This window comes from Dermacentor silvarum, chromosome 9 (genome assembly GCF_013339745.2).
Source record: "Dermacentor silvarum isolate Dsil-2018 chromosome 9, BIME_Dsil_1.4, whole genome shotgun sequence".
Taxonomy (NCBI): Eukaryota; Metazoa; Arthropoda; class Arachnida; order Ixodida; family Ixodidae; genus Dermacentor; species Dermacentor silvarum.
Window position 1 is genome coordinate 129,735,013 of NC_051162.1, and position 12,698 is coordinate 129,747,710.

At 44.4% G+C, this 12,698-nt stretch overlaps 1 protein-coding gene across 3 annotated transcripts in view; it reads left to right on the forward strand.

Moving 5' to 3' along the window:
- The first annotated feature begins 542 nt into the window (after positions 1-542).
- LOC125939999 (uncharacterized) overlaps positions 543-12,698 on the forward strand; it is a 58,005-nt gene continuing 45,849 nt past the window's right edge. The window contains exons 1-4 of one of the 3 annotated variants that reach the window (XR_007463230.1): positions 543-584; positions 5,169-5,245; positions 8,188-8,273; positions 9,909-10,012. The gene's annotated coding sequence lies outside the window, so the exon portion shown is untranslated. Of the gene's footprint in view, positions 585-5,168; positions 5,246-7,951; positions 8,274-9,908; positions 10,013-12,698 lie in introns of those variants that run through there. The other 2 variants (XM_049655646.1, XM_049655647.1) reach the window with 2 other exon arrangements.

Genomic DNA, 12,698 nt, shown 5'->3' on the forward strand with positions numbered 1-12,698 from the left:
GAAATTAGTTAGTGAATTCCTTTAATTCGTTGAATATGTGGTTTTATTTCTTGAGCAAGTAATGTCCGCCTCTGAATAATCATGTTCGCGGACTAGAATTATGTCATCTGCAACAGGCGATTTTTAACCTAAATATTCTGTACGTGAGTCGTAGTGAGTTTTGTGTATTTTACCGGCATGTGAGTCCTGTATATTTGTATTACCTGTAGAATGGCTTTCCTTTCATAGAGGAAGAATTAAAATCATATAACGTGCGTCCCGCATAGCCGACCGGCACCGACGGGCAAACACGGAATCGAATTTCGCGCCTTTTCAGCAGTCTATGCTAACAATTGATTTAATCAGCTGAAAAGCGATATCAAGAAGATCGGCCCGAGCAAGGACAGTTTATCGGCACTTTGCTGACCGTTATTTGCTACTTTCAGTTTTGTTCTCGCGTAATGAGAGATTTTGCGGAAAACATGGTTTTGTGTTACGGCAACAGGCGTCACCATAGTCGTTTGCGAGTGGCGCGGGACGATGTAAACAGAAGCTGGCAGCATGCGCATGCGAACAACGTACAACGGCACCGTGACTGTGTTACAGTAGGTTCTACTTTAGGCGCTCATTAGTCTATAATTTCGTTGCTTACACAGTGGAAAGTTAGTGGCTATAGTCCAGTGTCACCGATTTGTATAATACAGCATTTATTGTAATAGTGCGGTCATTGTAGTGGCGACTTTCGCACCAACAGCCAGTACCATCGCGCGCCGTATGCACCATGGAGACCTCTAGCACGGACTGTCAGAGCTGTCGGAGCATGCTAAGCTTCAGGGACCTGAAAGAGTGCGGTCGATCCTGCCAACCGGGTGTACCAAACGGCGCGACGTTTTACTGCGGCCTTCGTGTCACTAAGGTCGTCTCCGTGGCCACGATACGATGTCGTAGGTACCTGGCGCACACAGACACATGGCTCGTATCTCTAGACGACGACACCGACTCTATGGAGGCGTATCTCGAGAACGGAGTGGCGAAAGCAGCCGGACTGTCGACGCTGGAACCGGGAATGCGCGTAGTGGCTACTGGCGCCCTGCGTTGGACGCGTGCTGGGTTTCGGTTGTCGCTGAGTGCCATCAGTTGCCTGACGGACTTGACCGAAGAGATACGACTGCGGCGGGCGCAGGTGGCAGCGTACCGTCACTGTCTACTGGCCGCCAAGGAACGCTGGGCGCGCGAAGCGGCCAGAGTGATGTTGTCCACAGTACTATCGTACGGCAACCGCCATCGTTTCGAAATCACCGAACAACACGTCAAGCTTGCCGTCGAAGCCGCCCTTACACACCGCCGACCTGATGAATTTCGGTCGTGTGCCGACAGCATGTGACTGCATCTGTGACTGATTTCTACTTTAACCTACTTCGCGTGCCTTCCCGACTTGCTGAAAAGGACACAATTTATCCTACCATTGCAACGCCCAGGTCGGGCCTGACATAACGTAGATATACGTAGATACTTACAGAATCTGTATTTCTTTATTTGCATAAATACACTAACCTGCACTTTTACTTTAACAACACCTCTGTTTTGTTGCCTTGCCATTGTAGAGGAGACGTGTATTGGTTTAACTGCTTGATGCCAACTGTAACCTGTGTCAGGAATGTTTTGAAACTGATTTGAAAGTTACATTTCTGTGATATTCAAACTCAAGAAATGGGTGTTATAGAGTAGCTTTGTGTGTGTTCAGAGTAGACAGCCTTGCAAGGGCTTCTGTGTGATAGGCGTGAGGGCTGTGTTCAGCAACCCACTGTTCAGTTTGTTTGTGCATTTAGTTAGATGTTACATGAGTGATGTAACAGTCACATATTCTAAGCAGACAGAGTTGTGCATGAGGCTAACAACAACCCTGAGTAATACTTAAAAAAAGATTCAGCAAGTATATGCAGACAAAGCATTATCAAAAAGTTGTGCCTATGAATGGCATGAATGGTTTTTGGGAGGGCGAAAATTCAGTGAAAGACAATCCCATAGTCAGGAGCCCGCTAACATCACATAAAGCCCAAACCCCAAGAGAGCGATTTTGTGTGCGACGTCGACGAGCAGCGGCTTCAAGCAAAGAAACGGGCCATTGCGCCATCAGATCTCTCGGTCTTGTCGCTCAATTCGCTCGGTTCTTGAAATTTAGAATTCGTCGCTCATCGCCCGGAAGTGCTATAGCGTGAAGCGGGAACTGGATGTACTATCGACGTCAAATGAAACGCAAACAGTGGAGTGCCTACCGGAAGGTATAGTGCGCGCCGTCCAGTCGTCACCTTTGACAGGCGTGCACATCCGGTTTGACTGCACTGCATGATGATGGTTGCCCCCCTATACTGCAATATTTTCGTTTCCGTTCTGGTTGTCTTTTATTTATAGCGACAAAAGATGACGGCGCAGTAATGATGACTGTGCAAACTGTATCACACGCAGCGCTATTTGAGTTTTATTTGACGCCGATAGAACGTAAGGTTTTGCCGCGCTTGGCGATAATACTTGCCATATGCTGTGATATTTTAGCTCCTGTTTTCTTTGATTTTTGGTTCTCACTTGGAAATAAAGGAGAGCCAAAAAGAAACGAAAGGAGGGGAGCATCATCGCGTAGTGCGGTGAAACCGGATGTTCGCGCCTGTCAATTGTGATGACTGGACGGCGTGCAATATACCTTCTGTTAGGCACTCCGCTGTTCGCATTTCATTTGACGCCGATAGTACATTCTACCGCTTGTCGCACGGAACGAGCAGACGACAAAATTTTGATACGTGCAAAGATAAGTACCTACTGCAAGACCTTCGGAAATATCTTATGCTGCTCTTTATAGTAAAACAGCATCAACTTAAATTAAAGCACGCCAGTTGCAGCACATATTTGCCGCCCTCATACTGGCAACACCGGGGAGACGTCCCTCGAAGTCGTCTCTCGTATGGAGTTTCGACTTTTAAGCGACAAGCGACCGCGTCTCCATCGAATTGCTTGTCGCCATCGTGTGCAAGATCGCTTGTATCAGGTTTTTACTTTACGCTGCAATATGAAATGTGTGATGCAGTTACTGCGTGAAAATGACCGTGTTGCTGTATACATGATATCAGATCTTAAATTTAATAGGGATGTGTATGCATAATGACTTTCAAAAATGGAAACTGACCACAAAAATTGTCCCTCAGGTATGAGCAAACGAACAAAGAAATCAAACAGTCGCTGCTAAACTTTAAAAAAGGGACCGAAGTGATCCCACATTTGTGTGAAGCATCACTGTCGCAGGTGAAAGTTGACGCTGTTAGCATTACGCTCAAATGTAGTGACAAAGCACCGAATGACTAGTTTACTGCTCACCTCCCTCTAAAATAGTATTTAAAATGGACAATGTTGATCACATTTTTTGATGCTAGGTGCTCAGTGCACCATGATATCCACCTGAAGGACAAACACCGAGCCAAACTTTACATTGACATGCTAAAATGTCTGTGCTAAGCAATTCAGCAGTGCCATTCTGATTTGATGTCGTCTAGACAGTGTTCCTTGTTGCAAAGGCAATGCAGTGCTCCACACTGCTGCATCTGTCCAGGAATACCTTGTCCAAGTGCCATATTCCTGCTCTACCACCTCTGCGATATTAATGCCAACCTGTTGCCATCCAATTCGTTTCCTTATGTGAAATTGCCGCTTAAAGGGGACCATCATGAAATACCAGCAATCAAAGCTACTCCAAGTAATGTGCTGAGGAGCATTCCCGATGAAGCTTTCACAGCTTGTTTCCATGGTGTCCATAAATGGTGGCAGCTGCATTTGGATAGCCGGGGGGTGCCTACCCATATCCAGTCAAATTGGCTCGTTCTTTCTGTCTGTGTCTATTCAGATCGCACTGCAAACATGAATGCAAGCTACCTACTTTGGCAATGCCTCGACTGATGAAGAATGCCGCCACCCTGCAGACTTAGTGCCTCAGTACAGAATGAGATGAAACTGAAGAGAAATTGCCAGTGTTGGTGGCTTGAACGTTACTGCCCATTCCGCTCAAACTATTATGTGCACACAGCTGTGCAGCAAGTATGCTTATGTTTGTCTGCGAAATGCTTATGCTGCGAAAGACGGAATACTGCCCTGGCTCCAATGCAGAGCCGATTGAGCAGAAAGTGAATGTGCGTCCACTTGGCTTAGTCGTTTTTACAGCCAAATGCACTGTGCATCTGTCGCATCTCTGGAGGCCTTCTAATTGTCCACATGCAAACCACGCAGTGACCGTGGCAGCAGGGCAATAGCAAAGATGCATCTTGAGCATCCGTATAATTGCTATTCCAATAAATTGTATTGGGTTACACCAATCAGCACCGAGCTCGAACCTTCATAAGGGTACATACACGCGAGGTAACGACGTTACAAGGTAGAAGAAGGAACAGGCGCACATTCGCTCATGGCTACAGCTACTTGGCAACGTAGCACAACCCAAACTTTGTCTATTTTAGACAGTAGCATTGGCATCTTTTTCTAGTGAAGTTTAGTGCAGTGTTCTATTGCAGAACCGCAGTTCAAGTTACCACTGCCCGAGGATTCGAATAAATAAATCTTTAGCAATATTCACTGATGCGTTTTCCAATGCTCTTACCACGTGCAATATTCAGACGAAAGTCAAACTGCCGCGTCTTGGTTTGCATCCAAATGTTCTATCAACTCTATTGCTTCCAAATGCTGCTACCTGCCCTACCGGCTACTGTGAGAAGTATTTAGCAGTCATAATTTTAAAATATTAAAGGCCATAATTGCTTAAAAAGAAGCTAGATCAACTTGAAGGCAAGTTTTCTTGAGCAAACGTGATTATGCAAGTTGTGTTTTGAGATGCGAATTGACAAACTTCCAAACAGACAACACAACAACAATTTGAATAGCGATCCTGTTGGAGGTTGATTTTCATGCGGCGTGCCTTGTTTTACACCTTCACATTAAGATGTCAGAAGAGGAATGTCTCCGCAAAGTGCGGTGGCTATTTCACTGACGATGAGTGGCCAGAGATGCCAGAGTTGACGAAGGAGCGGTAGCCAACATAAAGCACAACTATGATGCCATGATAGAGTTGGGTAAGTGAGCTCTGAAATCTTCTCCACTGCATGTCATGTCTGTGTCACATTTTTCTTTTTTATTCGTAACATTTAACATTTCAGGTCTTAAACGGCGGTGCAGGACTTCATGAAGCCCAAGCTGGTGGCACCGAAACCTGTGGCCAAGAACAATAATGCACGTGAGTATTTTCTCATGTTCATGTATACTTAGGAAATGTGAATCGCCACCATTTAATTTTGTGCAGGTAATTAAAGTATGGCACGAATGCCTTCCGAGGATGATGCCACATTAATGCCTGTAGGCTTTTAGGAAATTTCTCCACTCTGATTATAGGTGAATTTTTCTTCGCCGAGGGATTTTATTTTTATTTATTTTGTTTCAATGAGAGACCTGTATGGTTTTGCACAGATTATTGTGCTGCAGTCACGTTGGTGGCAGCCTATGATCTCTCAAATCTACCTCTACCATGCATATGTTTCCGCAGCTCATGCATTTGCTTATAATATGGGTGCACACTTGAAGCAGCTTGCAGCTTTTACTGTTTGCACCATTTTTCATGAGAATTCTAAGTTGGTTTGCAGTTGGTTCTTATTCAATATGTGTTCTGCCCTTATATCTATTGTCCCACTGGCTGTGCTGTACCACATTACCAATGCTGCACCACATTCCATTTCCAGGGCCAATTTCCTGCAGGAAAATTCAGCAAAAATTTAAATTATTGTTTACTGTGGTATGTAAGTTTGATGCTTATTTGCAATAAAAGATAGCAGGGCTCGACCACATGTTGCCAAATTTTATGACGTCACAAGGAAAAAGTACACAAATTTATCACAACCAGTTTACCCCATTTACGCTGCTTTCTGGCGTTCCAAGGGCCGGCGGGAAAAATTAGCAAGTGGGCTTGTTGGTAATCCATGGCTAAAGACATGCAGTAAGCTGCAGAAACGACACAAACACAAGAAAGAATAAGTGCAGCTTCCAACAAAGTTTATTACGTAGAGTAGATATATTAAAAAAAGCCAGCGGGGGGGGTGCAATCCTGTAATACAAGCAAGTAACAGGAGCCAGCTGATACGTAAAAATGCCTGTGTGCCGTGCATTGGGTGCACATTAAAGAACCCTAGGTGGTCAAAGTATATCCAGCGCTTCACATAATCGGATCGTGGTTTTGGCACATAAAACCCCAGAATTATATTTTTTTAAACCAAGTTGATACTGTGTGAGTTTAGAAGTTGCCACCCTGAAAGCCATGCTACGATGCATGATTAAAAAAACATAAGCTCATTATCAGACAATTCAATAGAGGGTGAACACACGATTCCCAAACATGGCGATTTCCACGGCCTCAGTAATTTTCCTGGTGACCTTCGAGTTGTTAATGCCAATCAGGGTACACTTATCACCCATGCATGCACCCACAGTTTCTGCAATAAGAACAGATGACCAGAGGCAATGTTGTGAGAATTATTTGAATGCTCGCTAAGCCTGTTCCCTGCACTTGTCCTGTTTAATTTTTATGTTTCCTTTCCTTAGTGCACTGAATATATTCGATCAAGTCAGCTATCGGCCAGATGAAATCACTGTTCTGTTACTCGCCACATGTAACCTACCAATCCCACAAATTTAACCCATTTTTGTTTACACTGTGGCTACACCTGGCATATCTCCAGGTGCCCACACGTAAATACAAAAATAACAAAAGAAAGAATTTGCTGCGTTATACGCAGCATAAACATCACCTGTGTTTTGTCGTATGGTAAAACTATTGCTAAGTCTGTTTTTCTGCAGCCTTTTTCAATTGACTGTGTCAGCAGCCTTGTAAACTTTGTCTTTTTCCAAAGAGATGGTCTTTCAACTTTATCGCAAGAGAAAGCACTGGAAGCTTGAATTGATAAGCCAAGGACATATTCTAGGATGGTCATTTTTGGTTCTTTGTGTGCTGATAGGCTGGTTAAGCAAAAATGGTCGAGCTGATTGGCTGGTTGAACAAAACCACTTGAATAGTGCAATGCGCTGTGTGCTACATCACGTAAAAGTGATAGTACTGCTAAAAGTGATTGTGCGAGAATACATCTCCTAATTGGCTTCCTCTGAAAAACCGAAAGCGGTACAGTATAGTAGTCGCACGCGAAGAATAAAAGCCCCATTTCTTTGTTTATTTGACATCGTGTGTATACTTTTGAGCCTCGTCGGTAGCTCAGATGGCAGAGCGTCTGCTATGCAAAGGCGGTGGTCCAAGGTTCGATGTTTGGACTTGGATGCGAACTCCAAGTTGTTCTTCGATAAGATGAAGATCGCTTCATTTGAAAAAATTGTTCTGTTAGGTGGATGACAATTTTCTTCTTGAATGTTGCTGCAATTTTTGCATACATAATAAAATGGAAATCAGACTGAAATGGCACATATGTACAATCCAATAAACTCGCCAATAATGTACACATTCTTTGTGTCAATGCTTGTTAGGCAAGACAGTACAGATTACAGAACAGTAAACTATGGCATTGTGTGATGTGATCATGTGCACACATGCCTTGTGCATTACCAACACATATGCACTTAGCAACCACCTTTCCAACAAGAGGTCTACTTGGACATACCCATAATTGGTAGTAGACTGTAGTTGCAACCGCACATGAGCTTATATTCCAGGATCTTTCTTCTGCGCCTAATTGCAACAGTCCCCCCCAAAAATTAAAAAACAGATTTTGTTGCAGGTTGTATGTAAACAGTGGAAAGGTGTATGCAAAACCCACTGTCAAAGTTGCGCTCTCATTCTGATATGTTGATAGCGCTTCTGATTGTACCATGCAGTGCCACTTTGAGCTTCATTCTGTGAATCCAGAGGAGAAACTCGCATGATTTGTCGCCGCTACTGTAGATGTTGGAACTCCAATGTGCCTCTTTGAATATGACTGCCTTGCACCACTATTGGCCTGTATTTTTGCTTCCATTTTAGGAAGACATCATGCATCTGCCTTAATATGCTATATTGATGCTAATGTCAGTGTTTCTTCTTTCTATTATTATAAATAGTTATTTTTTTGTGCTTGTGAATAGGAACCCAAAAAAGGGCAGAAAGAGCAAAGACAACAGTGCTGAGGCAAAACTCGCTCCGTGCAGGAAGAAGAGGACAGCTCCCGTCAAAGACTGCGCCATCCCCATGGAGAACAAGCAGTTCGTCAATGGCAGCACTACCGACCACAAGGGTATGTGTTCCCTAACCAACGTGTACATATTGACACTTCTAAATGCCTATTGTGGAGTGTTGCTTGCTGCAAAATCACTTCGGGTTTTCTTAAGTTCCGGAGGCCTTATATGAAACTTTGCAAATATAGAGTGTGTTTGTACGTGTCTATGAGTGTGTGTGCTGTCCGTGTGAACACAAATAGCCCATACACCAGGCGAGTGGCAAGAAAGACCACTTAGGCCAGCAGCCCTATATGTCTGAGAGGCATGGACTTGCTTCGCACACCCTTTCACAAGTGTACACGAAGTGCCTCCTATGGTTCATCTAGTGTGACCAATTGGGTCATGTTTGGTCAATCTGCATGCTAACAGGGTTGTGATTTCATTCTCCCAGCCCTATTTTCACAAAGCTTGTGATTAGCAGCATACATTAGATGTCTGACTTAACTCTCAAGCATATTGGGTTCATGTGAATATGGCTGTCACCAGCAGCCAGAGATATCAGCAGTCACCTAGTGAGTTATCTCTATGCAATGTTCACGGAGGATGAACAGATGTAAATAATTGTGCAAGAATCATTGAAGATGATTGTCCATATAAGCATTCGGCGGGCCACAGAAATGAAATGGACACACTGTCATCAATTCCAACGTATACAGCTGATGTTGATAACGGTGTTCTGTGATGACAGCACAAGTTATTGTCGACATGTTTTGTTAGATGGCATGACAGTGTGACGAATATGACATGACAGCTTGACGTAGATGGCATGACAGCTTGACGTAGATGGCATGAAAGCATCCAAACAAAGCTGTGGTAAGCCAACAACACGAAACAATGCACCTTGACAGATAACGTGAAGCAGACTTTGGCGGGGAACACACCCTGACACCGTCACCTTAGGCAGTGGAGAAATGAGACACAGCCCCATCATCAACTACAGTGTATAAACCTCACACAAAAGAGCTCTCATGCGACAGTGCATGCACATGTATCAGAGAGCTAGTTGGCATTCAACGCTGAATGCCAACTAGCTTTCTGGCCAACCCTTGAGCTCCAGAAACATATGGGAGCCTTTCCCTCTTCCTCGGGGATCTCTTTTCTGTCTGCTGGCTGCGCTTCCATGGCTGCCTTCTCCTCTACCCTACGGCACTAACCTCTCCTCATTCTATCAGCGGAGCAATTCTGGCTGACTACAGAAATGGCGGAAAAAGCCAAAGAAAGCTATTTGCTCTAAAGGTTACAAAATCAGCCTTTCGTGACACTCATACACGACTGCCCTGACAAAGACAAATCCCTTTGTCGAAATGTTGCCTCCAGCCTAAGACATCCCTTGTTCAACCACTTTTTATGATTGCAAATCTCCATTCTTCTTGTGAACTCTACGCTTGTAATTGGAGGTTATAGTGTGCAATGGTTCGCTGTATACTCACGCTGCCTAAAGTTGTTTTAGCAGACTGCTACAATCTCTGTCACCTGTCAGGTTGGCGTAGCTAAACTGCTACAGGTGCATCCTCAGCGCTACTAAGCTGGCATACACAAAACTGGCATGCGGATGTTAGACGGTACCTGTAACGGAAGAATGGTATATTGCCATGGGCTAAAACACTAAGTTTACCAGCAGTAACTAACTCCAAGTGCACGCTCTGCTTCAGGTGCCGACGCAAGCCATGCGGATGGTTAAATGCCATCCTAGGCACACTCAGAAGAAGGTAAACTACGCTGAGTGTGATGGCAGTGAGCAAGAGTCAAGTGACAAACTATTCTGCGAGTGTGTGGGCTGAAGCGACTGCAACTTTGATGCCATATAATTGATTGAATAGCCAATTGGTTGATAGATTTGGCCTTACACCTCAAAGTATCGCAATATACTAACTGCATGGTATGTCATTGTGGAGGACTTCAGATTAATTTCGACCGCCTGGAGTTCTTTAATGAGCCCCTAACGCTATAGTAATATGTTTCTTGGAATTGTGCTCCAATCATAATGCAATGGCCTCACCTGGTATTCGAACACGTGAACTGCTGTTTGATGTCTGTGAAGGACAGCTCATGACGTCGTGTGGGATGAAAAAAGATCACAGATACACATACCAGAGGAGCTGTCATACCAGCTGCTTATTTTGGTATTGGAACGATGGAACGAGAAATCTTAGGAAAGAGCGATGGAACGAAGAATCTTAGGACTAACGTTAAGAGACAGGAAGAGAGCGGTGTGGATCAGAGAACAAACGGGGATAGCCGATATTCTAGTTGACATTAAGCGGAAGAAATGGAGCTGGGCAGGCCATGTAATGCATAGGATGGATAACCGGTGGACCATTAGGGTTACAGAATGGATACCAAGAGAAGGAAAGCGCAGTCGAGGTCGGCAGAAAACCAGACGGGGATGATGAAGTTAGGAAATTTGCAGGTGCAAGTTGGAATCAGCTAGCGCAAGGTAGGGGTAATTGGAAATCACAGGGAGAGGCCTTCATCCGGCAGTGGACATAAAATATAGGCTGATGATGATGATGATTCTGGTATTTTAGGCAATAGAGGTTGTCCACATTGACACCGCGCACATTACTTTCCAGAAGAGCCCGCCACTTATGGACAAAACTATGGGGAAAGCCAATTTAATCTGTGGTAAATTTCGGTTACGGATATTTCAAATCCGGTGCTACGCTGAGGCTTTGGCAAGATTGAGGCAAGACTTTGTGTTAACTTATATTATTTATTAACTGAAATTGTTATTTATTGTGCAAGCAATGTGCACAAAGAGCAATGAGAGCCTTCTCTCTGTTTTGTTTAAATGCTTCTAAAATTGATTCTTAATGTACTTGCAGCTTAAGTTAGTAGTGTGATCATAACCTTTTTCTACGTTCAGTGGTGTTATCAAACCAATTGCCAGAAATTTAAACAGGTGTCATGATACTGAAGAACAAAGAAAGAAAACACGCAACACATTTGTATTGCTCCATGCATTGCAGCCTCTACAGACAACAAACCTTGTGGCAAGTTTCACTATTCTAGGCGGCAACAGATAGAATTGAACTACACGGAAGCTGAAAAGGACTTTGAAGAGAACACTGATGTCGATAACAGTGATGAGGACTCATGCGATGAGGACTCATGCAAGAGGATCACTTACGATCACTTACCTCTGTAAGTGATCCTCTTGCAACATTATTGTTATCTTTTTTTCCTTTGCGTGAGCTCTTCTCTATTCATGGTTTTCAGCAGTTGAGCCTTGTCAATGCTGAAATCAAATGTGCCAGAACAACAAAACATTGTTACAGAAATAAGAGTTGCTCGACAAGCTTAAAAGCTCTCACTCTCCCTCCTTCGTTAACTTAAGGAGAACACTAAACAGAAATATTAAGTTACCCGAGTCAGATTAAATATATCTGAACGTGCTCTTCCATTCACAATCGTACCGTGGGCAAAGACTTGACGTTGACGGGAATCCGAGTTTGTTGTCTAGCAATCAAAAATTATCAGACTTCATTTAAAGAAAACTAAAGGCTCAGCCTGGTATTCTTTGGGAAGTTTGCTGCAGTACAGGACAACCAAAATACCACATTTACTCGATTGTAATGAGGTTCTTTCCAGATTTTCGTTGCTTGAAGCCGACCCTAGTGCTACAATCGAATACCGAAATTAAAGTGGTCTAAAAAATGCCACAATGCATGCAATTCAAATAGACAACTCCAGTTTTGTCCATTTCGCAATATATGCTGGCAGCATGTGCATTGAAACCAAATCCACCAGCTGTCGAAATATTTTAACAGCGGAGCTGTTTAAGCCGGCTGTAATGTGTGCCTCCTGCCACTGCGTTGCCTAGCAACTCCCTCGCGGAGCGTCGCTCGGGAGAGAAAAAGAGAAAATTAGAGCAAAAGAGAGTGCGCGTGTTGCGCGTTATGCTCGAGAGAGAGAAAGAGAAAATGAGAGAGAAACAAATTGTAGCAGCACCAACGAGGCAACGCGCAGATGTGCTGCCAACGCCAACCGCGCTTCTTCGTTACCCCGCATTAGTGCCGAACGCTCGCAGTGTCCGTGACTGCAGCAGGCGCCTCTGGTGGCGGCTCGGCCGAGCTCCCACCAGCTGCATGCTACTGCGCATGCGCCGTGACATCATCCCGGCGTGTCGTCTTCTGCGCGTCGCCCGTACACTATGCATAGCTTCGCCCCACTTCTCCTACGTGTGCTCGGACTGCAAATGATTCGCGAGGCGTTCCCCGATGCCACGGACCACGAGGAAATGCTTATACACTTCGTATAACTTAGCATCACCAGCTAGGAACCGATCAGCTCTGTTGTATCTTTAGCCTTGCGCCGCTAGTGCAAGCTACCCTGATTTTTTTTTCTTTGTTTTCATTTACGCTGGCACCTCGCAGGCCTTGTGTTCATTCTTATAGCAATCTTTTGCTGTGTTCTTGCAGTCTCACGTTCATCTCTACGTC